The following is a 25,221-nucleotide window of genomic DNA, read 5'->3' as shown; positions in this document are numbered from 1 at the left end:
CTACATTTTTTCACATAAGACTCATAATGACCCTATGAAATAGATTAAATCTTTGTCCCCATTTTACAGATGAAGAAATCCTGGACTCAAAACAGGTTAAGTAACTTGCCCACCTTCAGAGCTGGAATTCAAACCTGAGTCTGTGACTCCAAAGCTCTGTTCTTTCCACCTCATATAGCCTTTCCTCCCCTGAGAAATACAGCAAGATACTAAAGTTCAAGGTACTGAACTTGGAATAGGATCCCATCACCTACCTTCCTATCATCTATTCCTTCACTGAATTTACCCTGATCTGATACACTATTTTACGTCTCTGCCTGTTTAAGGGCAGGGACTTCCCTTCATCTGTTCACCACTATAACCCTAGCACCTAACAGTACTTGGCACTCAGTAGACATCCAGTTATTAGTGTCGAATGAACTTGGAGATATTCAGATTCTACCAGAGCCATGTCTCAACACACTATTGTAAACCCAGGCGGGTATATATTATTGATTTCTAGTAATAACGTTTTACTTAAATTATTTTTCTTAATAATTTTATAATGAAAACTGTATGAAGAAAACTTGAATTTAAGATATATTAAAACTTAACAGCATGATGGAATAGGGGTTATATTTGTATTTGTGTACATAGTATTTGAGGCAGTCTCCAGTATACGGTATCCAAACAATCCTTTGAGAACCGTTTTTATACATGGTCACAGCTATATCGCAGTTCCATACCTGAAGGGCGTCACAGAGTTTCCTCTGTAAGATTAGTTAGTGAGAGTAAACCACTCTAACGAATGAGAATCAGTGTTCAACAAGTCTAAAAGATCCTAACAAAAACAGTATAGAGATGCCTCAAGAAGTTAAAAATAGAACTACCATATGATCCAGCAATCCCACTTCTGGGTACATACCTGAAGGAAAAGAAATCATTATCTCAAAGAAATATCCACACTCCCATGTTCACTGCAGCATTATTTACCATAGCCCAAACATGGAAACAACCTAGGTATCCATCAAGAGAGGAATGGATTTTAAAAACGTGACGTATACACATATACAATGAAATATTGTTCAGTCATAGAGAAGAAGGAATTCCGCTGCTTGCGACAACATGAATAAATCTTGAAGGCATTATGCTAAGTGAAATAAGCCAGACAAAGACAAAGACAAATACAGTATGGTATCACTTATATGTAGAATCTAAAAAAAAGTAGAATGGTGGTTGACAAGGGCAGGGGGGTGAGGGAAAACGGGGAGATGTTGGTCAAAGGGTACAAACTTTCAGTTTTAAGTTGAGTGAGTTCTGAGGATCTAATGTACAGCATGGTGACTATAGCTAACAATACTGTATTACATACTTGAAATTTGCTAAGAGAGTATATCTTAAGCATCCTCACACACACAAAAAAGGTAACCGTGTGAGGTGACAGATGTGTTAATTAATTTGATTGTGGTAATCATTTCCCAAGGTATATGTATATTAAATCGCTATACATTCTAAATATATACTTTTATTTTTCAATTATATCTCAATAAATCTGGGGGAAAAAAGATCCTAACAAAGATATATTTCATTCCAAGTCTTAAATTTGGATTTATTGACCCATGAGATCAAATCAAGCAGATCATCCCTATCATGTCTATGGATACCTGTGCAAAACGAGTTGAAATAAAAGAAAAAAAACTCCTATTTTGTGAACTCAGAGATTTTTCTGATAGGAACATTTGACCCCCTTGTCCCATATCTACCATGTTTCGTGGACCCAAGTGAAAGGACACTGTGACTGCAGCTTGAGCCCTAACACTTAGAGTCTGTGATCAATTTCTCAGAGAAGTTAAGTGAATAAAGCCCCATCTAAGAAGGCAAGCCTTGGGAGATTGGGACTGACATATATACACTACTATGTATAAAATAGATAACTAATGAGAACCTGCTGTATAGCACAGGGAACTCTACTTCACTTTGCTGTACAGTAGAAACTAACAACGCTGTAAAACAACTACCCCGATTAAAAACAGAAAAAAAGAAGGCAAGCCTCAGAAACGGAAAATAATTTCAAAGTTTTGCTTTCGGTGCCAACTATCTTCCCAATACAGAGTGCAAAAACAGTCCTCCAATTTCATTGTTTAACCTGTTGAATTAGCATCTGTTAATCTTCTCTGCACAATCACTTCACAGGTACCTGCTCCAAGTAACTTTGCAAAAGAAAATCCTCCTTCAGCTTTCTAACCTAGTTGTCAAATTACTATGCTAAAGGATACGTCAAAATGAATCACTTGTTTAAATGTACAGTATATGCCTTCTAAAAATGAAACTTCCAGCTCTTGCTGTGTTTCAAAGGCCACATATTCATGTTACAGAAAATGAGGTTTCACTTTTCATAGAAAACTGATTCAACTAAGCATTCTCGGTCTTCACTCCTACTCCTTTGTCAGGGGTAGCTCAACTGCAGAAGAAGCTGGGGTGGCTATTCTGGGTCCCACAAACCTTCCCCTAGAAGAAGATCTAGGCCTGTGAATCAGGCTTCATTTTTACAAAAAGAGAAGGATTAAGGGCCCCCTCCCATCCCCATTTGTTTCTCCAGCCCTCTCCCCGGAATTAAAAGCACAATTTGAGCTGTCAGTAGGATTCAGCTGTAACTCTGTTGGCATCAGAGACAAGGAAAACCTTTGACTTTTAGAATTACCATGATTTAATGGCAGCTCTGCCCGGCGGTCTAGAACATAACCCTTATCTAACTTTCCTATTCGGCTTTATGATTTGATTATCAGACTTACAGGGTTACCCGAAATAAAGCTTCCTTCACACACAAAAAGGGTCTTTCTCTCAGGTTTGGGTACTGCCTTCCTGCCAGTTCGTGCACTGACTGGCCTGAAAAGGTGCTTTTTCCTAACGCAAGAAAACTGCGTTATAATAATCAGTAGTTTAGGGCTTCCCCAGTGGCACAGTGGTTAAGAATCCGCCTGGCAATGCAGGAGACACGGATTCGAGCCCTGGTGTGGGAAGATCCCACACACCACGGAGCAACTAAGCCCGCGAGCCACAACTACTGAGCCCGTGTGCCTAGAGCCCGTGCTCCGCAACAAGAGAAGCCACCACAATGAGAAGCATGCACAGCGCAACGAAGAGTAGCCCCCGCTCGCCGCAACTAGAAAAAGCCCATGCACAGCAACAAAGACCCAATGCAGCCAAAAATAAATAAATAAATAAATTTATTTAAAATAATAATAATAATCATCAGTAGTTTATAAACACCCAAATAATAGCAAGGTCCCACTGCATCCTTCTATAAGTTCTGTAGCAGCGTTAAGTAAAAGGCAAAAGCATTTATATAATCTGGAGAGAAGCGAGCATATGTCTCAGTCTTCTCTTCCTAAGTAGTGACAGGAAAACCGTCAGCCTAAATTTGGAACCTACTCAGTTTTCACCATGCAGGAGGGAAAAAAAAAAAAGGTTTGCCTTTGAAAGTTCTCATTCACTGATTCCTGAGCTCTCTTGAAATAACTTGCTGCTCATATTATTAGGGTTTTTGGTGGTTGCTTCACTCCAAGATGACTCTGCAGTCTTAAGAAAACACTTTCAATATATATTCTACCCGTTTCTTAACCAAAACCCATCAAATAGACAAGGAAAATACTATCATTTCAACTTCGTACATGAAGAAACTGGCTCGGAGGCTTAAGATCAGCTATCTACATCTAGCGGGAGAATCAGGATTCAAATCCAGGTCTTCCAACTACTGATCCTTTTTCTGTTCTTAAGTGTCTCCCAAACTCGACTTACTCATGGTACAATCTTCAAGATTTCTGCCACAACTTCTGCACTATCATATACTTCATATTTTTCTTCAAATCAAATCTCTTTTTCATTGAAATACATTTATTGAAACAGTAAGCTTTATATTAGCCCCCCAAAGGAAAATAAGTCAATATTCTCCTAATCCCTAGAAAAATCAACTTTTAAATGTCAACCTTTGTGCCATGGTTCAGCACACAGTACACTCTTCCAGACTTAGGCCACTCGGACCAAATCTAAATAGACTTCCATGTGTAAACCCTCAGATTGTGAAGAAATGCACAATTCCGCAAATGGAGATTACTTTCTGATGTCTAACATAGAGTGAAAGGACAGAGACTGAAAAAGGGAACTCATCAGTACAGATTCGGTTACAGTCTGCTTCTGGGTACAAAGAGAGGAAGCAATGGATTCTTACCGGGAGTCACTACAGCATCAAACACTTTAAGACTTTATGATTTTGTGGTGGTCCCTGTACATCCACTGTACAGGATGACTGATCTTTCATCATTTTAACTATGTATGTATAAATGTAAAACCAAGCTTGTGACCCTAAAATGATATGTAAATATGTATATGCAGGTATACAGTCAACCCTCCAACCACTCATGTATTTTCAAGCGCACATTACTAGTAAGCCGGTTTATGCTCTCATTAGAAACTTAACCATATCATTTCAATTGCATTTTTAAAAAGCAATCATAGGGCTTCCCTGGTGGCGCAGTGGTTGAGAGTCCGCCTGCCGATGCAGGGGACGTGACGCAGGGCGGGTTCGTGCCCCGGTCCGGGAAGATCCCACACGCCGCAGAGCGGCTGGGCCCGTGAGCCATGGCCGCTGAGCCTGCACGTCCGGAGCCTGTGCTCCGCAACGGGAGAGGCCACAACAGTGAGAGGCCCGCGTACCGCAAAAAAAAAAAAAAAAGGAATCATAATCGCGTAATATTTCCTTGTCAACAGTGCAAAATCAGCCTGGGTTGCTTTTGCTTAGATATTACACCAAAGGTCCCTCGTTTGCTGGTAAATTTTCGACTTTTAGAAACTAGTTCTTCTTAAGAATTCTAAGAATGTCTCTTCTGCAAGTCTGAAGTGAACAGTGGCTTCACAGAATCCCTTCTGTATCACACTGGGAGGGAGAGCAGAGCAGGCAGAAGGCTTAGCAGTGGGGCACGGAGCCAGTTCAAAAATCTCCCACTGCCACCCGCTTCTCCACATTAAGTTTTGGTGCCAGACGGAGCACGGCAACGACTGGTTTAAAAAGGAGAATGATTTAGCCCAAAAGTTAGAAGCTGATTTTTGCAGTATTGTGATCAGACTGTTTCAATGGCATCTGAACATAATCTTATTGAAAATGACAACCATCTTAGAAAAGAAGGAACCGACTCAAAAAGAGGGGGTTACTCCGCAAGTCTCTCCTTCCCATCCTTCCCCCACCTCCCTCCCTTGGGAATGTCTCCAGACCCCCTAAGGGATTTAGCTCCCCTTTTGTTTCAGACATTTGGAGCAGGGTTTGGAGCGCTTTCTCCAGAGATCTCAAAATAACACTTTGCGCTCAAGATGGCCACTAGGGACATGCTGCTTCCGGCAACGCAGAAAAGAAAGTGGGTTTGGTGGTAGAGCACGCTTATCAAGTCCCTGCTAAGGTCCAGGCTGTGTGCTGGCCCTTGAGAAGCTCACGTTCTAGAGCGGGAGGCGGATAAACCCAAGACGTTTAAGTTGATCACAGAAGCTGTTATAACTTGAAGCACCACTTGGCTTCCATGCATCTGTCAGACCCTCTGATACCACATCTTCTTCCAACAAAGCGACTGCACAAGTGTTCTTGCACATTAAAGTGTGCAAGCCCATCTATTTACATTTATATCAGAAGAATTTCCCTGTATGTGGTCTCGGATCATTTCATCTTGTCTTCTACTTTAGTTGATAAATTCTGTAAGAAATGAGAAACGTCACCACTGCAGACTAGAGATTTCTAGAGGGGGACCCTACACAGCATGGCAACAAAGAAACCATAACTGTAAGGAACTTTTTCATAAGTTTCATGTCAAGAGTATTTCACTTTGTTATGACCTTGTCTTTCCTCAATCGTATGATTACCTTTCACCAGCTCATTTCTTTCCCTCTTTCCCAAAAGGAACTCAAGAACTGAAGAAGCTTTGAATTAATATAATCTGATGATGATGCTAGGGGAGGGAAGGCCATCTTTTCAGTTAGTACAACTGACTTGGCAAAATAGACATGAACATATTTTATTTTATTTTATAAATTTATTTATTTTTATTTTTGTCTGTGTTGGGTCTTCGTTGCTGCACACAGGCTTTCTTTAGTTGCAGCGAGCGGGGGCTACTCTTCGTTGCGGTGCGCGGGCTTCTCATTGCAGTGGCTTCTCTTGTTGTGGAGCATGGGCTCTAGGTGCACGGGCTCAGTAGCTGTGGCTCACAGGCTCTAGAGCACAGGGTCAGTAGTTGTGGCACACGGGCTTAGTTGCTCCACGGCATGTGGGATCTTCCCAGACCAGGGCTTGAACCTGTGTCTCCTGCGTTGGCAGGAGGGTTCTTGACCACTGCACCACCAGGGAAGCCCGACACAAACACATTTTAATAAAGGTTGTTTTTCAGGACAAATGTTGGCACAAAAACCCACATACAAATCACATTGAAGACACTGACCTTTCTTAAAGCTAAGAGCTAAAGGGAAAATCATAATTTTCATGAGACCACTGGGTCATGCTTATTCCTAATTTACACCTTGGCTCTCACATCATTCCTGTGACAGCCCAATCTCCAACCTCTCACCCACAGCTCATAATGTCCTTCCTAACCACTGTGGCATTTTCTCACATATAGCTGTAATTGCATTGTGGGTACTTTGCATATTCATCTCCTTAGCGGGACTGTAAACACCTGGAGGGGGAAACAGTGCCTTGTACATTTGCTGACCTTTACACTGAGTATTAATATACACCAAGCTAAGCATTTTCTATTATCTCACTTAATTCCTTCAAAAACCCTGCAAGGGAGGTTCTTTTATTGTGCCCGTTTTCAGATGAGCAAACTGAGGCTCAGGCAGGTCCAATGTCACACATTAGTGGAGCTGGGGTTCAAATCTATATCTGATGGACTCCAGTGCCAGTACCCCTAACCATAATACACATAAACAAAAACAAAACATTTCCCCACCCTCACTCCTACCATGTTTAATTTCCTTGGATGGACTTGACATTTTAGGATTTGCTAGCGCTTACGTGAGCTACACCATCATTTTTACCAAAGTGAGATCTTGCCTTCTCATCACCCTGATGATGCTGAGCATGACTGGCTTACAGAGCTTGTAATGTAATTGGATAAGGAGTTTTACATTTCTTAGCTGTTGCTTCCAATGTAGCATTTGCCATCCATGAGTAGGGATTAGCACCTTAGGTCTTTTACTTTGGGGAAAGGAGTTGGCAGATTTGACTTCAAGTGGGTAAGAATCAGATTACAAAAAAACAACAGTAAGATATTGTCAAGGGACCGTGTCTAATTCACCTCGGTATCCTCCACAGACCGAACCTAGAAGACAGCCGTGAGAACTACAAAGCCAGAAGCTTTTGTGGTGCATGAGGGATAACCGGCTGAATAATACAAAGAGACTGATCCTACATGTATGCCTTCCAAGCCAAAATGGCAGCACACAAGGAGAGAGGGACAAGTCATTAATTAGCTAAGGCTTTCAGAATTCATTTTCAGATCCCAGCTTGAATTTAACTTCTGATTCCAAAAAATCAGCAAAATGAGGTTCTAAAGGTATTTAAATCTAACTGAGGAAAAATAAAACTCATTTTTTTCCCTGTTTAGAGTTTTCACGTAGGGAGGAATTCTTTTTAAATGCAAAATTACTTCCCTTTTCTAAGTCTATTCGGCTATTTATATAAACTCAAGAACTATTTTTAAAAACCTACAAAGAATTTATATTATTTTTTAAAATCACAAAATAAACAAGTCTCATATGTACTAATGATTAAATCAAACTCGGTTAACAAGTGTTTTTCATTACAGCCAACTCAAATATTATGCAAATAATCTAGATTATCTACAAATGAATAAATAGAATTTCGATGAACTCTATACCCCCAAACTTCACTTTAACTGATAATTATGTTTACTCAATATGCTGGCTGACAGGTAGGAAAACCGACTTGAATTCAATCACTGCTTAGGTTTTGTGTCCACTTTCTGCTAGTATTTAAATGACTCAAAGATAAGACAAGGGCTTCCCTGGTGGCGCAGTGGTTGAGAGTCTGCCTGCCGATGCAGGGGACACGGGTTTGTGCCCCGGTCCGGGAAGATCCCACATGCCGCGGAGCGGCTGGGCCCGTGAGCCATGGCCGCTGAGCCTGCGCGTCCGGAGCCTGTGCTCCGCAACGGGAGAGGCCACAGCAGTGAGAGGCCCGTGTACCACAAAAAAAAAAAAAAAAAAGATAAGACAAAAAGAGGTAAAAATGAAAAGAAAGGATTGAATAAATTGAGAGAATGGCAAAGTAGCTTTTTGAAACTAGAAGAACCCTGTTTCTATTCTTTAGCAAGCCATTACTGACAGAAAGAAAGAAAATGCACCTTGGTTACACATAATGGCTTTCTTTCTAACAAATTAAAGAATTTAACAAGTTCACATCGACATACAAAATTATTACAGATAATTCATTCAAGTAAGGAGAAATTAGATTGTGTGCCCATCAACTAATTTATAACCTGCCTTGGATCTTCGTTCCCACTCCAGTAATGATAGAAAAGAAATCTTGTTGACTTTTTCCTGAGTTTGACAAACAGAATCATAACATACCTTGCATTCTTAAGCAGAACAAAATGTAAAGTACACTGATGTTCTATATGTATGTGGATTTAGCCAGCTAGATTACTTACATTCCATGAAAACATAAAAACCCAAAGGTCCTGTCTGTGTCATCTGAAAACAGCAGGACAAGCCTATTGCGTTACAAAAGCTCAGTAATCTATAAATCAGCCAGCCACACATCATTTTCCACACTGGATCCAACCACTGGTCTATCCATCCCATTAATTTGCTCCTGACAATGGAGTAAAGAAAACTGATGGGCCCCATTTTGAAAACCAACCTTGACAGGGGCAAAAACGCACTTTTCTACAAATATTTTCGTTTTCCATAATCGGTCATATTGGATCTATCCATTAACTGAAATTCTCTTTGCCTTTTTTGAACCTTACCAGTATTTTCAGTTTATACCACTTCATGAGATAATACATCCTAAAAGCTATTTGAAATAAATAGAGAGCTCCTTTGATTTTTCTTAAGTTTACCTCTTTAAAATATCTGGAGATGCCCTATGTCTTGGTATAATATTCCAGTATATGGTGACCTGAGCCATGTTTATCCTATCTACCCGCTTGTGATTAAATAGGCAGACCTTCTTCCAGTAGGCTCTGCCTTTTGGTGACTTGAGGCAGGAATCTACAGATGATCTTCCTGGTCATGCTCCATGTTTTACTGTCCTTCCAGCCCTAATGCATCCTGGGCAGGCTGTGCTCAGTGTTCAGTCTACAATCACTCCCATGTTGCTCTAGCAGAGTATAATCAAGCTCAAAACCTACTCTCCTGTTAATAAGTCTCAATTATCTCCCCAGGTCTTGTCCATCCAGAAACTCTTCTCTCACTTTCCTGTCCACATTATCCAGCCTCATGGGGTCTCACTGGGGTACAGCTCCTAGAGCTTGGCCTCTCTCAACTCTTAGGAAAGGGTGTTAAATCAGACCAGCATCCCTTGCTTAACCGTCCCTTGGCTATTCAGCTTTTCTACACAACTTCTTCTTAAAAAATGCCTGTATATAACCTTTGTTTCCTTCTTTAGGCCAATTCCCTCCCTATGACAAACCTGTATCATCAGAGATACCACTTGATAGGAGAGTCTTAGGGGTTGACCCCTATGAAAGGTTTTTTGAAGTTCTTAAGTTAATATCCTTGAGGTGACTAAAATGTTATAAAATCGATGTGATGGTGGCACATATCTGTGAATATATTAAAAACCACTGACACAGACACTTTAAATGGGTGAGTTGTATGGTATGCAAATTACATCTCAACAAAGCTATTAAGAAAGCTAGGGAGGGCTTCCCTGGTGGCGCAGTGGTTGAGAGTCTGCCTGCCAATGCAGGGGACGTGGGTTCGTGCCCCGGTCCGGGAAGATCCCACATGCCACGGAGCGGCTGGGCCCGTGAGCCACGGCCGCTGAGCCTGCGCGTCCGGAGCCTGTGCTCCGCAACGGGAGAGGCCACAACAGTGAGAGGCCCGCGTACCGCAAAAAAAAAAAAAAAAAAAAAAAAAAAACCACGATGGGATGAGAGCTGGGACATGGGGACACAGAGAGTGCTGTGGGGATGCAGATTAATTCCACGGGTGAAGGAAGCTCAGAGAGGAGGTAGCATGTGCGCTGAGCCTTGAAGGACTGAATAAAAACGCCCATGGCAGGCAAGGTGAAGAAAGGCATTGCAGGCAAAGATGAGAGTGGAAGTAATAGACGAGGATGAAAAGCATGTGTTCAAGGAGTCGGGGATGCAGAGAATAAGGAGAAATGGCCAGGAAGAGCTGGACAGGCACGTTTACGGAGGGCCACAGATGACAAGGCCATGAGATTGGACTGTTTCCTAGAGTAGGCGATGGGCAGCCAGCAGAGCTTTTTAAGCAGGGGAATGACATGAACAGATGTTTTACTCATATTTATGCACTGCAAGCCAGAAGGTCAGCGCTAATGGAAATTAATCCATAAAATGACAGCATAGGCTGAAAATTTGCCCCATTGTCTACATTTTCCAGGAGCAATACACTGAATTATGGAAAACTACTCATTAGAGTTGCATACGAAACTATTGAGGAAAATAAAGTGAGGGCTCTGTTTCTGTGAAGAGCTTTTCTTTAACAGAGAAATAAAGAGAAATACTTGCTTGCATCTTCCTTGTGACAGAGATTAAATTCGCCTGAACATTTTATTTTGAAAAGATCAACTGCCAATCTGCACTTAATTTGTTTCCAACACCTTTTCAGTGGCTAATTTGATTCAGAATGATTAAATTTTCGATGAAACATAAGTTGGATCACAGTACTCCTTTGTTTAAACCCCTTTAATGGTTCAACATAGCCTGCAGAGTTGGTGATTTGTGAAGCAGAGAAAAATGTTGGGGTAAAAATGGGAAAGTCACTACATTCTCCTGGAGAATGCATAATATACTAATATAATTAATAATAAATTTTCTTAATTAAAATTTAAAACATAGCCTGCAGAAAAAAAGCTTGAACCGTTTAGCAAGGCTTATAAGATCTGGCCTCCACCCCCCGCCTCCGGCCCAGGCCCTCCAACCCCCGTGGGCAGATCTCCTAATGGCCCCTGTTACCCCACCTTTGCTGCTCCTCTGCCAGTTCTTCCCCCAGCCCCACTGCAAGACTCCATGAAGCTGCCCATCTTTCTAGGTGCAAATGGCCACTCCCTCCTACCCACTGCTACCCACCTCCTCAAACCCAGATCTAGTGCCTGAACTTCCTTCCCCATCCCAGTCCCATGATGAAGTGCTGAGGTGCCCATTTCCTTTTCTGCCTCTCCCCTCACTAGAATGAAAGCTCTGTGATTCAAGAGCCTTTGTCTTATTCACGGCTCTATCCCCAGCACCCCCAAATTTTATGTTGAATGACTGAATGAGCAAACTATGAATCCACTGTCATTATTTTTCTTTCTTTCTTTCTTTCTTTCTTTCTTTCCTTCTTTCTTTCTTTCTCTTTCTTTCTTTTTTTAACATCTTTATTGGAGTATAATTGCTTTACAATGGTGTGTTAGTTTCTGCTGTATAACAAAGTGAATCAGCTATACGTATACATACATCCTCATATCCCCTCCCTCTTGCGTCTCCCTCCCACCCTCGCTATCCCACCCCTCTAGGTGGTCACAAAGCACCGAGCTGATCTCCCTGTGCTGTCATTATCTTTCTAACCCTCAACATTAAGATTTCCTGCCTCTTCCAATTTTTCAAGATGATCACCATCTACAAAATGCTCACTGAAATACACACATTAGGGTAGCTGTCCAAAGGAGCCAGGCTACTGAACACTTTAATAATGTGAATCATCACTCATTCATTTCTCTTCTGGTAAATTCACAACATCATATATGAAGTTTTCATAGAACTAGGCATACCTACATGAAGAAATGTAAAGTGTCAGGAGGTAGAAAATCGTGTTGGTTGGGCATTTGAATTAACCTTGAGAGAAAGGTGATGACTCCAGCAAAACTCATTTTGTGCTGTTAACAGTTCTCCCATTGCCAAACTTCCTCCTGAACAACCTCTCTCTCCCCATCCCTCCCTTCCCTTGAGCTCACATTTACTGTGCGCTGAATGTGACTACGGGTATGTTTTCTGGCTTCCTTCCCTAAAAGTAATCCAAAATGCATCACGCCACACATGCGCAGAAGCACTAGCAAGAAGCACTCCCCACACCCTTATCTAAGCATCCCCGTTTTGCAACGTTCCTCATCCGGTGCAATGCCACTGCAAGACCTCAGACTTAGAACAAGCCTCTACAAGCCTCTACCTATATTGTGTGGCTGAACCACTGTCATAATGGCAAAACTATGTCTTTCCTAGAAAAGACTCTCCACACCTTCTCCCCAGGACAATCTCCAACTAGGCTAACATCACCCTTGCCCATTCTCTCCACGTTACAGTGCATTCCTGTCTTGTGCTCATTTTCATTTCAACCTGGACCCCATGGCCGATAGCCCTGTCACTAGTCCCTTGTCATTCGGAACCACATCCATGGCCACTCCCCAGCCCTAGATCAGACCCTCTGCTTGCCTGTCTTTGCTGCTGCAGGAGAATAGCCTGACTGAGTGCTCAAGGCCTTCATTTACAGGGATACAAATCCTATAGGCTCAGTTGGGCTCTCAGTCCCACCCTCAAGGCTTTTACTTACTCCTTGTCAGCTCCCCACGACCTGAAAGAGAACAGGACACTTGAGGTTTCACAAACGGAAAATCCCCTCTCTTACAATGGCGTCCGGGTTGACTTGCATAGCTTGCTGCAAGGGCTATTCTACTGAATCTGATGTCCCCACGCTGACGTTAACAAATTTCATATAACCCTGTATACTGCCACATTTATTTGGCCGTCAACTCCTTTCTGGGTGCCACTTTCTCCATTCCTAATTTGGTTCCTAATCTGGGGTCCTAAGTGATCCTTGGATGGGCTACGTGGGATCTGTGAAAGTCTGAAATTATATGGAAAATGTTGTATGTACACCTTTACAGGAAAAGGATCCAGAGCTTTCCAGAACCTCAAAGGAGTGTGTGACCCAAGAAAGGCTAAGATCCTACTGCCTTACTAACTTCATACAAACAGATTGCATTCTTTTTATAAGACTTACTGGTTTTGTGTCGTTATAAAGCAATACATGTTCACTGAAGAGTCTTTAATCTAAAAATGTAAAAAAGAAAATGAAAGTTCCTCAGAATCTCATCATCCATAGAGGATCACTGTTAGTGACCATTTTGATGTTTCTCGATCTCTTTTCAATTTTTGTCTCCTTCTAAATTGGATTCATACTGTGGATTTTTGATAGTTACAGTGTTCCAAATAATATAAGAGAAACTTCAGAGTACAAAGCATTTGGGACCCGTGTTCACAAATCCCTTTGATTTCCAAGCGCATCTACCAACAAATATTTCTTGAGCACCTGCTATATGTATGACATACCACTCCAAAAGTCAAGAGTAAACCCTTATCCAAGTTCTCACACTAGGTGTTTAAAAGTTCTAGGGATTTCAATAGGCTGTGTGAAGTTCCAGCCTAAGAAAGAGAACATTTTAGCTTAAAATGACTGGACCTATATCAACCAGAAAAAAAGGGGGGGTCAGGTGGCAACAATGATGTAATTATAGACTTGGAGAAACACAAACCACTAGAAGTCAGACTTTGTTTTTTAAATGACGGTTCTCCTTTATTACCAAAATGTGGACTCTCACCTAATGATATTAAAAAAATAGGTGATAAAACAAAATACACGAGATGCGACTACATAGTAAAGGCCCGGATCATCTCACACGACTCATAAACTCATTCTGAGGGAAATTCCCTGTGTTTTGAGCAATGACATCAGGGAATCATTGTGCAGTCTCCTATGGTGGTGACTGTTCAAAGGACAGCGCTTGTTTGCTTGTGGAATTCTGCTGTGTTTAAGGAGTGTAATTATTTCACCGCCACTGCTTACACATTTCACAATCAAGATAATTGTGGAAAAACAGAATTCGTGCTTCTTTGCTTTAAATATATATAGGCAGAGGATGAGCCAACTGCAAGATTTCTTACCATTTCAAGTCCACTCCCTGCACTGCACTTTTCATCCCGTATTTAAACACTATCCCATTTTCAAGCAGGAAAGCAAATAAGTCTCTTGCAAGAATTCAAGGCCAAGCCCAGTGAAATGCTTCAGAGCTTTCTCTATCAGCCATCCCGTCCCTCGCTAAGCCATTGAGGCTTTTCCTCCTTCCTCTGACCGTTGGAGGCCTCTCTGAGGGAGCACTCCAGGCCTGACCCTGCAATAGTTTCCTGGAACACACTGGCATCGACTGGTGAAGCCACAGCCTCTGGCCAGGTCAAAGGCTCGGCCCTGCTTTCTTGTCAATACCTCAACCTGACAGCAGCCACCTGCAGGCTGTAAGTGAAGTGGCCATCGGGCAAGCAGGCCGAGGCGGCCAGCTGCAGTGCCTCAGCATCTTTCTCTCCCTCGGGGCCCATGGCCAGAGCTCCTTTCGGAAGGCCCTGAGGCAGCCAGTGGACTGCAAGAGTTAAGAGCCCTCACCTTCTCTTAAAGCAAGAGCCACATTCTGTCTAAGGGGGAATTGAATTCGTGGCTAAAAGTGATGCTGCTCCAGGGCTCAGTGTGTAGCATGAGAAAGACCAAAGACCTTAAAGCCCTTTTATACACTTTTCATAGAACTGCAGCTGGAAGCCAGACTTGCTGACCCTATTAAGTCCCCATGATGTGCTCAACAGCTTTGAGACAGGACGCCTGCCACGGCGGCTCCTTCTTTCACTACTATTTCTTTTCTGTTTGGGGATTGTTTAAGGCACCAAAATTTCATGGGGGAATAAGTAGGCGCTACTGTACTACCTATACAGGAAGTGGTAGAAAGTGAGTATCATTTTACTGACAAGAGGAGAGTAGTAAAAAGTAAATACGGTCAAATGAAAACATTAAAGATTTCTGTATTCTGAGTGATGGGATTATAGGTGATTTTTTTCTTCTTTTTCTGCTTTTCCCCCAATTTTTCTAGCACAAACCTGTATTGCTATTATAATCCAAAAACATAAAATCAATTTTATTAGCTTTTTTTATTACAGTAAAATATACATAACATGAAATTCACCATTTTATCCTTTGTTTGTTTGTTTGTTTGTTTTGCGGTACACGGGCCTCTCACTGTTGTGGCCTCTCCCGTTGCAGAGCACAGGCTCTGGATGCGCAGGCTCAGCGGCCATGGCTCACGGGCCCAGCCGCTCCGCAGCACGTGGGATCCTCCCGGACCGGGGCACGAACCCGCGTCCACTGCATCGGCAGGCGGACTCTCAACCACTGCGCCACCAGGGAAGCCCTGTTTTATCCATTTTTAAGTGTACACTTCAGTGGCATTAAGTACATTTATACTGCTCTGCAACACCACCGTTTACCCATGTCCAAATTTTTTCATCATCCCAAACAGAAACTCTGTACTCATTAAACCTTAACTCCCCCTTCTCCACAACCCCCAGGAACCTCTAATCTACTTTCTGTCTCTATGAATTTGCCTATTGTAGGTACCTCATATAAGTAGAATCATACAATAATTGTCCTTTTGTGTCTGGCTGATTTCACTTAGCGTGATATTTTCAAGGTTCATCCATGTGGCAGCTCATGTCAGAATTTCATTCCTTTTAAAGGCTGAATATGATTCCACTGTACATATGTACTATGTTTTGTTTACCTGTTGATGGACATTTGGGTTGTTTCCACCTTCTGACTATTGTGAATAATATGATACAAACACTAATAGGATGTGTTGATAGGAACACTGTGTACAAGTATCTGTATGAGCCCCTGCTTTCAGTTCTTTTGGGTTTATAACCTAGAAGTGGGATTGCTGGATCGTATGGTGATTCTGTATTTAGCTTTCTGAGGAACTGCCAAGCAGTTTTCCACAGTGGCTGCACCATTTTGCATTCCCACCAGTAATGCACAAGGGTTCCAATTTCTCATCTTCTGCAACATTTGTTATTTTCCACTTTTTTGATAACAGCCATCCTGATAGGTGTGAAGAGGTATCTCATTGTGGTTTTGATTTGCATTTCCCTAAAGATTAGTGATGTTGAGCATCTTTCCATGTGTTTATTGGCCATTTGTTTATCTTCTTTGGAGAAATGTCTACTCAAGTTCTTGGCTCATTTTTAAATCGAGTTGTTTGTTTTTTCATTGTTGAGTCATAGGAGTTCTCCATATATTCTGGATATTAATCCTTTATCAGGTATACACTATGCAAATACCTTCTCCCATTCTGTGGGTTGCCTTTTCATTCTCTTGATAGTGCCCTCTGATGCACAAAAGTTCTTAATCAACTTTATTTATTTATTTTTTTTGTGGTACGCGGGCTTCTCACTGTTGTGGCCTCTCCCGTTGCGGAGCACAGGCTCCGGATGCGCAGGCTCAGCGGCCATGGCTCACGGACCCAGCCACTCCACGGCATGTGGGATCTTCCCGGACCGGGGCACGAACCCGTGTCCCCTGCATCGGCAGGCGGACTCTCAACCACTGCGCCACCAGGGAAGACCTTTTCTTTTTTTCTTTTTTTGCAACTTTATTTTTTAAAGAAAGTACAGGTAAAATTTTTAGGGGATAGGCAGACAGCCTAAAGTATAGACAGGGGGCCTCCCTGGTGGCGCAGTGGTTAAGAATCCGCCTGCCAATGCAGGGGACATGGGTTCGAGCCCTAGTCCGGGAAGATCCCACATGCCGCAGAGCAACTAAGCCCAGGCACCACAACTACAGAAGCCTGTGCGCCTAGAGCCCGTGCTCCACAACAAGAGAAGCCACCGGAATGAGAAGCCGGTCGACACAACTAGAGAAAGCCCATGTGCAGCAACGAAGACCCAACGCAGCCAAAAATAAATAAATAAAATAAATAAATTTTTTAAAAATTAAAAAATTAAAAAAATAAAGTATAGACGGGGACGGGAATCCTCATACCTCTCTGTAGACTTCCTTTTCAAGGGAAAAGGAACAAGAATTCAGATCTTCTCTATGAGGTAACAACTCATAACTCCTCCCCCAACTTGGCTCCTTCCTAGGCAGCTAGTGCTGTAGGACACTTGTATGCTAGCAAGAGCCCCAGAAAGGGAACTCAAGCTGGGTGTGGTAGGTGAGACCAATGGGGATGGTCAGGATGGTGGGGACATGGGATCCTGGAAGAATTTTAAGGTTCCCCAGTTCCACCAGGCAGACGTTTCACCCTAACCCCTTCTCTCGCTGGTTCTTGACTATACACACTCCAACTTCCAAACTTCTCACGTGCAAGATCAACACGCAGATTTGTTACTGCTTAATGGAATGGACTGTTTTAAGTCGTTACTGTGAAAAGTGACACCCAAGTTCAGCTCCCTTTTGAAGACTCAAACTCCCAGGAAGTGACTCTCTCTGTTTGTAAACTTCAGGCATTGCCTTTTGTATGCCTCTGCCCCTCACTTCTTTTCTCCTCCCTCCTCCCTCTCTGCCTCCCTACTCCTATCGGCAAAATGGGGCTTTCGAAACAACTCTTTGTCACGTGGGAATTTATTTTCCAAGTATTTTTGAAGTCTAATCAGTTTCTACAGGCAATCAGAAGAAGCACCACATACGCATTTTCTTCTAGGGATGACCATGGAACCACACTCAAATCCCCTGGAATGTGAATAAATTAAGTCTAAATTTCAGGACTATTGTGAGGCTAAACTGTTGAATATCTCTAAGACTAAAGGTTAGAAACCCACTGCAGGTCCTGTAAATTGATATTTCCTGCTCTACAAAGTAAGCATGTGTTATCAAAGGTATTCTCAATTATAGATCACTGATCCACCAAACCAGTTTTTCATAAGGAGACTATCTGAAACCTTTCCCTTAACTAGATATCTCATACCCCAGGGTGTGAATTGAATACTGTACATGCATTCATTTAGCAAAGAATCAAATTAGAAGGATATCTGTAGGAAGGCCTCCACCTAGACATTCCAAAACAACTGTCTTAGAAATTTCACCTTTACTCTTAGGAAATCCTTTTTTGTACTTAAATCGTTAGAAAAAAAAAACCTTCAACTCCTTTAGCCTATGCTCACATGCTCTACCTTCAAAGCCATCACATTATGGGATGGCTGGGGTGAGAGAAAAGGTAAGAGGGGAGGAAGAAAAGAAGCTCTTCTCTACCATTCTAACATTTATTGAAAGCTTGCTAAGCACCAGGTGCTGTGCTAAATGCATTACGCGTGTTATTTCATTCGCGCAATTATCCTGTGAGGCAGAAAATACTATCATTGCTCACACTTTATCAATGGGAAAACTGAGACTAAGGGAGGTTGGGCAGGGATGGTAGGCAGAATTCTATGATGCCCCCTAAGAGGTCTGCCCCCAGTCTACTCACCCTGTATAATTCCCTCCCCTTGATTGTAAGCCGGACCTGTGAATATTATGAGATATCACTCCCCTGATCAGGTTAGTAATAAATTGACTCCAAGGTCATCAAAGGGGAGATTATCCTGGGTGGCCCTGGCCTAATCAGGTGAACCCTGGGAGAGGAACTGGGCCCTTCCTGGAGAGGGAGATTCACCCACTGGCCTTAAAGAAGGAGACAGAAGTGTTATGAGAGGTCCATGGGGCTAGACCTGAGGCTGTCCTCTAGGAACTGACAGCCACCCCCAGCTGCCAGCCAGCAAGAAAACGGGTCCAATCAGTCCTACAACCACAAGGAACTGAACTGTGCCAACTTGAAGGAGCTTGGAATAGGCCCCTGGGCTTCCAGATGAGATCACAGTCCTGCCAACACCTGTGAAACCCTGAGTACAGACTCCAGCTGCGCCCTGCCCATACTTCTGACCCAGAGAAACTGAAATAAGAAGTGTGTGTTATTTTAAGCTGCTGAGTTTGTGGTCATTTGCTATGCAGCAATAGAAAACTCATTCATTCAGGATTCAAAGCCAGGGCTGTTTAACTCTGGCATGAATGTTCTTAACCACTACAGTAGTTTCAGTGGCAGTTTCACAAATTCCTAACCATGTTTAATTCTTCAAAATGAGTAGAGACACCAATTTCTACTTAACAGTTATGGGTATGATCTTTTCCTCTTCTGATGCAGTTTGCAAGTTTTAAAAATGTTTTGATCACATTCTAGTATAGAAACACACATATTGATTTGACATCTGGGGGAAGAATACACATTCAACAGAAAACTGCTCGAATGCAACATGATAACAGGTAAGTTGTGAAAAAATAAGTAGGCTGGAAATCATAAGATTTTATTTACCAACGGCACCTTGTTGAAGCAGGCTGGGCTTTTACAAGGGCTCCAGGCTGCGCTACTTATGAATACTTTCCTTCTGATCATTGCATAATCTGCAAGATCTGTCATCCTGTGCCTCTGAAGAGATGACAACCCATTATCTCTTTTCATACAGCCCAACTCAAAATTCACTGACTAGGAGAGGCCAGCGAATTCTCTGCTGGAGTGAGATCAAGTTAAAGAGAAACTCACAAAAGCATACACTGGAGTTGCTTCTTGGAAGGCATCGGTCAACAACTCATGTTTCATGTTCTTTCACACACGAACACACCCAAACTACACATGGGGACAAAGCAGATGAATAATAATAGCTAACACTTATGTAGCCAATGCCAAGCGTTTACCATGAATTGTGTCATTTAGGCCTCCGGCTCACCTCATGAAGTAGGTATTATTATCACTGTCACTCTTATTTTATAGACCAAGAAGCTGAGACTTATTTAGAAAGTTAAGTAACTTTCTCAACACTCTCCAACCAGAGTGGCATTTCAACCCAGACGCTGACACCAGAGCTCACATTCTCAGTCACGTTGCTGTATCACCCGTACTTCTACTGCTCTTCAACTAGTTATTTCCTCCACCCTTCACAAGACCTAGCAATGAGCCTTCACATAGGAATGCTCCATAGATGTTTGCTGATAACAATAAAGAATGAGGCCAGCGCCGCAGGGACTAGGTAAGGCTTCCAGACCATTCATCATTGAGAGAAGATGGGTCCCAGTCTCACAGTAAGTGAACAGGATCATACTACCTTAGAACTCCAAATATATGTTGACTAACCCTCTACAGGAAGATTTGATTCTGGCGCTAAGAGCATAAAAAGAAAAAAGAAAACTAACGCAGTTTTCCAGAGTTTAGTTCTCCCTTTTGGAAAAGTTTCTGTGACACATCTGGAAGTGATTTTCTAACACACTAGTTCCAATGAGTCATCTACAATATTAAGCAATGATTCCATAGGGTGAACCCTGATCATATCTTTCCATTAAGCAGCATCCACTGAGGTCAGTGAAAGGCAATGACTAACCCAGACTTGGACAATCTCACCCTCCACAGCCCCATTTTACATTGTCAAGAACATGCGTTTTAAGAGGTACGGGAATGCAATCTATCTCCCAGCACTAACACAAGACTTGTTCTAATACACTTAGTTTCCTTTCACTGGTCATGTGCAGAAGAAGGATCCAAAGGCTGCTTGAGGAGGAAGTAACCCTAAGTAAGGCTGGCAGAAGGAACGTTATGGAGCCATGTATAAACATGGGGCAGTCAGAAACGCAGGGGGTCAAGGTGGTCTCCCTGGGCAAAAGAATAAGACAACCCATGGTAAATCGAATTCAGCTAGAGCACAAGACTCTTAATGCCGCCAGCAAGAATTTCCCAAGGAATATTCTAGAAAGGACTCTCAATCCACCCCTTGCCCTTTCAGCCACATCCTAATATAGTGGCTCCAACCATCAACTTTTAACCCATATCATATTGGTTTCCTAACATTTAAAACCTCTAGTAGCGATGTTTAGAAGTATAACTTAAGTCCATTTCCCAGTGTCTTCTGACACTTGGATTTCTTTCAGGTTACAATGAAGAAATGAGTCATGTTCTTTCAGAGACTAAGGAGCCACTTACAAAGGCTATTTTAAATCTTTCAGGTGACACGGGTATTATTTAGTTCCCAGAAACAATAATTGACTAAATGGTTTCCTCAGGGCTGAAGGAGTTAATGCAACTTCCCAGAGCAATTCTTCTCTCCAGGGCACCAAAACAATCTGATTTTATAAATGGCACAGGAATTGTATAAGCTTAAAGCATTAAATCCTACCTTACAAAAGACATAAATTAGCGGGTGTCCATTTGCATTACAAAAGGATTCTTTGCTTTGCCAAAGGGTTCCAATCAAATTTATTCAAAAATCAGATTCCCCTAATGTATGCTGAATGATTGGATTTGCACATGGGCTTCATTGAGCAAACACAGCTGTACCAAAGGCTGAATTTAATTACAGGTACCTCTTCACCACGACTTCAGTGGTTCTTATACCCATTTCATTGCCTCCAAGGTCGTACAGTGAGGAGTTGACCTTACAATTTCTGACTCACAATTCCCCCACTCTAACAATAAAATCACTTTGCTTTTTACCTAGCACTCTTCACCCAAAGTCTTCAAAGTATTCAATCCACATTTGTTAGTCTTCATAATTATGCCAAACAAGTTGGCAAGAAAGCTGGGAATGCCACCTTCCAAACTACCAGGGATGGGGAAAAAAAATTAGCACCATTAACAGGCAAAACAAGTAAAGGTCCACATAAGCACAAAAGAACTATGTTTAAGTTTATTTTTTTCCAATCATGAAATATTTCATGCATGGTATTTTTTAAAAATAGACTGTAATTTTTCAATCAGTTTTAGGTTCACAGCCAAACTGAAAGTACAGAGAGGGCTTCCCTGGTGGCGCAGTGGTTAAGAACCCACCTGCCAATGCAGGGGACATGGGTTCAAGCCCTGGTCCGAGAAGATCCCACATGCTGAAGAGCAACTAAGCCTGTGCGCCACAACTACTTAGGCTGCGCTCTAGAGCCCATCAGCCGCAACTACTGAAGCCCGCGTGCCTAGAGCCCATGCTCTGCAACAAGAGAAGCCACCACAATGAGAGAAGCCCTCGCACTGCAACGAAGAGTAGCCCCCGCTCACCGCAACTAAAGAAAGCCCGCCTGCAGCAACGAAGACCCAATACAGCCCAAAATAAATAAATTAATTAATTTTAAAAAAAATAAAAAAGAAAGTACAGAGTTCAGTTCCCAAGTACCCCCACCCACGTGCACAGCACAGCCTCCCCCATATCAACATCCCCCATCACAGAGATACATTTGTTACAAGTGATGAACCATCACTGACCCTCTTAATCACCCGAAGTCCAGAGCTTACACTAGGGTTCACTCTTGGTGTTGTACCTTCTATGGATTTTGACAAATATATAATAACACGTATCTCCCATCAGAGTACCATACAGAATAGTTTCACTGCTTTAAAATTCCTCTGTGCTCGCCCTATTCATGCCTCCCTCTCTGCTGCTTTTTAAGCTACGAAAATATTCAAAACTCAGTTTAAATACAACAGATCGATTTTCATATATCAGTTTTATATTATGATCAGAGTGGGTGTGCTGGAGAGAAAATGGAGGAAGAAATGTGGTGGGGAAAAGACAAGACAGAAGGACAAAGGCAAAGAAAAAGAAATGAACTCAAGGATGTACATGCTGATGGGGGAAAGAAAAGGGCACACAGTACAGAGGGGAAAAGAGACCCTGCTTACCAAGATCTGCAGCATAATCTAATTATCGGAAATGTCAGAGGCAAGACCTTCCATTTCATCCATAATTCCAAATTCATCCATAATTCTCCTATCCATTTGTTTTAAATCCACAAAAAATCTAAGATTATTTTTAAATAAAAGAACAAAGATACAGCAATTTCGAACTCAGGAAAATGGCAACCAGAAATCCCTGCAATATCAATGCATATCACCTATTAATTAGCTATACTTGAAATTTAAGTCCCTCTTGTAATTGACCATATTAATGGCAGCAAAGGATGCCTACAGTTTCGACAACCTAAGACACAGGTCACGTGCAAGAAAGATGAGACCAATTTTAATTTACATTTCAGAAAATTCAGGGTCAGCATTTCCACCTCTCAAAAAGTGTGAAGATAATATGAAACATTACATAGACGTAGGCATACAGGCACATATACTGTGTGTGAGTGTATATACATATACATAAACCCTTTGAAAGTTCACTTTATAGAGAACCCATTATGATCAAAATTGGAGGAATACTTAAGCAGATACGAATGAAAAGCAAATGGGAATTGAAGTCTCTAATTTCTAGGCCATCCTAATTTTATTGATTCAAGACACAGAGAATGTGAGACGTGCAAAGCAACGGGCAAGGAGCTGCAGGATTATAGGAGAAATTATTTTAATAATAACAGCACCAGGCTAATTACTATATAGATACTATATGTCACATACATATGCATTTATATATATCAGAGAAATATAGCAAGCCTGAAAAGTAAGTGTGGAGCTTTTCCTAAATTCTATTTTTTCGGATTACAGAAATAATACATTTTAAAAACAGAAAATGTGGGCTTCCCTAGTGGCGCAGTGGTTGGGAGTCCGCCTACTGATGCAGGGGACACGGGTTCGTGCCCCGGTCCAGGAGGATCCCACATGCCGCGGAGCGGCTGGGCCCGTAAGCCATGGCCACTGAGCCTGCATGTCTGGAGCCTGTGCTCCGCAGCGGGAGAGGCCGCAACAGTGAGAGGCCCACGTACCACAAAAATAATAATAATAATAAACAAACAAAAAAACAACAAAATGTAAAGCAAGATTAAAATTTACTCATAATCCCACCACCCAGAGACACGCACTGTTAATATTCTATATATTATAAACACAGGCATTCCCTTTGAGAATGTTTTCTTTGAATATAACAATAATACTAACAGCTAACATTTATTCAGCACTTCCTATGTTCTAGGCATTATTCTAAGTGTATTACTGTATTATTTTACTCAGTCCTTACATCAACCTTGTGAAGTCGGTACTATCTATCGTCATCTCCGTTTTACAGATGGGAAAACTGAGGCAGAGAGTGGTTAAGTAACTAAAGTCACATATATCACATAAGCATTATTTTACAAAAATATGATCATAATTTGCATGGTGTTTCATAACCTAAACTTTTTCCCATGTCAATAATTAATACACATGTCATTTTAATGACTGGATGGTTTTCTGGTGTATGGATGTACATTTTGCCCAATCCCTTACTTTTGAACATTCAGGTTGTTTAAGCCTGGGGAGGGGGGCAGTTGTTGTTTTGCTATTATAAACAACTTGGCAAGGCCCATTGAGGTTGATATTAGCTCCATTTTACAAATGAGCACAAGGGGGTTCCACAAAGTTAAATAGCCTGTCCAAGGTAACAGAGAGGGTCAGTGAATCACTGGGCCTTTCTGTCACTCTGATGCCTATGCATTAGCTCCTTCTACTTTCCTGCCCACTCCTTAAGGCATTTACATGCTAATGGATGAGAGAAGTTGTCAACCATAGTTCTGAGGCGGAATGAAATCAATCCTCTGTAAAACTGGAGAACTGGAATGGTAGGCTGAAAAATGCCCCCCCCAAGACATGTCCCCATCCTAATCCCTGGAACCTGCAAATGATACCTTATGGCAAAAGGGTCTTTAACATGTGATCGAGTTCATAAGGATCTCAAGATGAAGAGATCATCCTGGATTATCGAGGTGGGCCCTAAACGTCATCACATATGTCCTTATAAGAAAAAGGCAGAGGGAGATTTGACACGACCAAATAGCGGGCCATGCGACTCACAGAGGCAGAGACTAGAGTGATGCAGCCACAAGCCAGGGAATGCTGGCAGCGACCAGAGCTGAGAGAGGCAAGGAACGGAACTTGCCCTAAATCCTCCAGAGGGAATGTGGCCCACTGATACTGATTTTGGACTTCCGGCCTCCAGAACTATAAGAGAATCAATTCGTGGTTTTTAAGCCACCGAGTTGGTGGTCATTTTTTATGACAGTCACAGGAAAGCAATACAAGTAGCAGGAGGCTATGGGCCTATAGAAGGAGCAACTTGCTCCAAATGTGGGGGGGGTGAGGGATGGCCATTTGACCTAAGCCCTGCAGGACAGACAGGGTTCCCTTTAGCAGGCAAGGGGCTGGAAGGGCATTCTAGGAAGAGGAGTCAGCATGTGCGAAGGCATGGAGATGAGAAAGTTTAGAGTGTGTTTGGGGAGCAGTAATGG

At 42.2% G+C, this 25,221-nt stretch overlaps 1 protein-coding gene across 2 annotated transcripts in view; it reads right to left on the bottom strand.

Annotated features, from left to right (window-relative positions):
• DOCK11 (dedicator of cytokinesis 11) overlaps positions 1 to 25,221 on the bottom strand; it is a 201,390-nt gene that overhangs the window by 161,345 nt on the left and 14,824 nt on the right. The window lies entirely within an intron of this gene.

The sequence above is a fragment of the Mesoplodon mirus genome (genome assembly GCF_964341445.2).
Source record: "Mesoplodon mirus genome assembly, chromosome: X".
NCBI classification, from domain to species: domain Eukaryota; kingdom Metazoa; phylum Chordata; class Mammalia; order Artiodactyla; family Ziphiidae; genus Mesoplodon; species Mesoplodon mirus.
This window is presented reverse-complemented; position numbering and strand designations above follow the sequence as displayed.